The following is a 3,843-nucleotide window of genomic DNA, read 5'->3' as shown; positions in this document are numbered from 1 at the left end:
AATTATAATATGTATATTTAATAGTAGGTACATTGTGGACGAGGACATTGTGGAAGGACGAGGCATCAATGTAAATGGCGAGTACATCACTCGCCTTCGGTTTGCCGATGATATCGTAGTCATGGCTGAGACCATGGAGGACCTCAGTGCGATGCTTGCTGATCTCAGCAGAATATCTGAACGAGTTTGTCTGAAAATGAACATGGACAAGACGAAGATCATGTCTAACGTCCATGTTGTGCCAACTCCCGTATTAATCGGAGGCTCTGCGCTCGAAGTTGTTGACGATTATGTATACCTAGGACAAACAGTCCAGTTAGGTAGGTCCAACTTCGAGAAAGAGGTCACTCGTCGAATCCGACTTGGTTGGGCAGCTTTCGGGAAGCTCCACAGTATCTTTTCGTCCAAATTGCCGCAGTGTCTTAAGTCAAAAGTCTTTGACCAATGTGTGTTGCCAGTGATGACATACGGATCTGAGACGTGGGCGCTAACGATGGGCCTCATAAGAAGGCTCAAGGTCACGCAAAGGGCAATGGAGAGAGCGATGCTCGGGGTTTCTCTGCGTGATAGAGTCACAAATGATGATATCCGCAGTAGAACTAGGGTCACCGATATAGCTCGCAGAATTGCAAACCTTAAGTGGCAGTGGGCGGGGCACATTGCTCGCAGAACTGATGGCCGGTGGGGCAGGAAGGTTCTGGAGTGGCGTCCGCGTACCGGAAGACGAACTGCTGGTAGGCCTCCAACGAGATGGAGCGACGACCTGGTGAAGGTCGCGGGAATTCGGTGGATGCGAGCGCCACAGGATCGGTCGGAGTGGCGAGCCCTGTGGGGGAGGCCTATGTCCAGCAGTGGACGTCTATCGGCTGACATGATGATGATAATGATGATGAGGTACATTGTGATACAAGTGTGCTACGTTGGCCATTACACACGAGGCGATATTGTGCGCTCGAGCTGTAAGCGAGCGCGCTATAAGAAAGCCGATGTGTGTAATGACCAATGCACACGCGTTTCATAGACGTGTTTCAACACACTTGCGAAGAAAAAAGGAAACTTTCATATTAACCAAATTTTAATTGTTAAAGCAGTAAAAGTCTAAAATCTGTCATACTGCCTGCCGCTACTCTCGGCTGCCGCTGGCCCCTGCAGGCGGTCGGCGGGGCGCCGGCGGCCGCCAGTCCGTGTTGTAAAATCTACTCGACAAATTTAAGAAGGCTCCGTTTCCATACATATTAGTAGCAATCAGTTACCTTCCTAAGTCAGTCGGATTATCATTCATTGCCTAACAAGTTCTATGATATATAATAAAAAAGCACGCGTGTTTAATATCTAGGATTATGAGCCTAAAAGTGGTTTAATAACTTGCATGTTACGAGCAAGTGTGTTGAAAACCCAATTATATAGGAAATCCTTTGACAACCGGAACGCAAATGGCGTTAGCGTTCGCTTCGCCTGGCAATTGGCCGTTCGGTTGACTGCGGTTTTGTGCAAATAGCTTCAGATTTAACAATTTGTTACGGTTTTGATATCTTTTTTATACGACCTTGAAAATTGCTCAAAATCTTGCTTGAGATACGCAACAATCCCCAAGACGATATCACATCAATCCTTTTATGGAATATAATGGATAAAACGGAAGATCCATTACCTGGATTGCGGAAGGTGAAAGGAAATGTTCGGTCCTTAGCCGGAATTGTTGACGAGGATAATATTTTTACGCGGTTTAGTCGGTTGAATATGTTATTGCCGGTCGTAGCATATTGTGTCCGGTTTGTCAACAATGCCAGGAATTCGTCTGAAAGAATTATAGAGGTGTTGACAGTCTCAAAGCGACGGTTCGCTTTGCAGCGGTCAATTAAATTGGTTCAGCAGGAGGAGTTTGCGGACGATATCCACTGCTTGACCCGGAATAAACAATGATCCACGCGGCTACGTCGGCTTCTGCCATTTAATTGGGGATGACGGTGATCGTCAAGGTCATATCAAAACCAAAACAAATTGGTAAAATTATAATCGACCTCCTAGGCTCTTACACAAGTCAATACAAAAATTACACCCATCCCCAACTTTGTCGCATATTTTTGTTTATTATGAAAATTGGGGCAAAATTATTTTCGTTGTCGTTTCTGAGTCTGTTACGCTTGTATGTGTTTCTTATATCAACTAAATAAAAAAAAATCGAGTGCTATTGCATGTTTTTCTAGCTGTAGATTAGGTTTTACACGAGAAAATTAAAAAAAAAATGTCATTATACTCAAAGCTCCACTCCGTCACATTTTTGGGGGCAAAAAGCAAGACCACGAAAAGAATTTCGACTGTACTAAAACTTATTGACTTACATTCATATTCACTTATTCATATTGAATTACATACTAAACGGTCATGATACAATTTAAGAATTATGATTTCATGCTAGTTAAGACGAAGTTGTGTACTAAAGGTGTATTTAAGGTAAGTACATATTTTTACAACCCTTGATTTCAACACAGCAAGGTTTGCTTATCATCGTTCAAAAGCCTAAAGTGTAACAAAAATTTGAAAAGTGGAACGATGTGATTTCCAGCGGAAGTTAGAGGCGCGTGCGCGGCGCCATCGACCGCGGGGCAATATGGGCCCGAGATCGTGTTGATACCGAAACGGGTTTTATGGTTACTCAAGACGGTTTTTACCACAGAAAACGGAATTTGTATTTCGTTCAAAATAGATACCTTCCGGCGTACACGCCGCCGCCAATCGAATTACTTCACCGCGGCTTTGACAGAATTTCAGTTCGATTAAAAAAGGAATGACGGACAGTTCAAAATGACAGTGTGGTTGTCAATTTCAAGTTTCTATAAATTCCACCCACCTTTTCTCCTCCTTAGGGCTACTTGCACCATTCACTAACCCGGGGTTAATGGAATGGTCTGCAATAGGGTATGACTACTAGCCAAATCAGTTTCTTTTTTCGAACTGTCAAAACGATTTTGCTATTATGGAATTTATATGAAACACTAGCATATGACGTCACAATCAAATTACCTACTCTTTATAAATGTATATACAGGTTTTAAAATAGAAATTATATCTAATAATAACTGCTGTCTACGTTTCTCTATTAATCTTCTGGTGTCAGTCAGTCAAAATTTTGAACTATCGAATAGATCGAACATGATGAAGCCGGAAATATCTGGTTTATCGACTAGAAACGGAAACGGACAATACTCGTAACTCCTTCATCTAGCTCTGGGACGGCCTTTGCATTTATCACAATCTGGTAACACAGGTAATCTAAATCCAAACGTATGCCGTGGTAATAAGATTCAAATTCAAGCCACACATTTATTACTTAAGTCCTTTTTGAATGTCACTGCAAATTATATTTGCTAATTTGAATTTGGACCTAAAGTTTCTATAAATAGAGATGTTTTTTGTTTGTTAGTATTCAAAAAGTATAGGGTATGTTTATGCTGGAGCAATTTTTGTGAGTATTAGGGTTCTATCTGTGGTTGTGGTTATACACGAATTCCGTCAGAATACGTCTTATTTATTTATGATATGTAGATTAGATTGTCATGTGAGGTACGTAGGTACGTAGGTACCTCACATGACATTTCTTTATTTGATATTTTTATTTGATATATCATATCTTTATTTTTTATTTTTCTTTCGATTTCATCTTAAGGGCCCTCCACACTCATGCGTGAACGCGGCGCGAAGCCGCGAACGCGAATGTGGAGTCGATTTCGCTGAATGCGAATGAATTTACCTTAAATTAAAAAACCGGCCAAGTACGAGTCGGACTCGCGCACGAAGAGTTACGCACTATTACGCAAAAAACGGCAAAAAAATCACGTTTGT

Source organism: Cydia strobilella, chromosome 2 (assembly GCF_947568885.1).
Source record: "Cydia strobilella chromosome 2, ilCydStro3.1, whole genome shotgun sequence".
Lineage (NCBI taxonomy): Eukaryota > Metazoa > Arthropoda > Insecta > Lepidoptera > Tortricidae > Cydia > Cydia strobilella.
The sequence above is the reverse complement of the archived record's forward strand: the minus strand, read 5'-3'. Positions refer to the sequence as shown.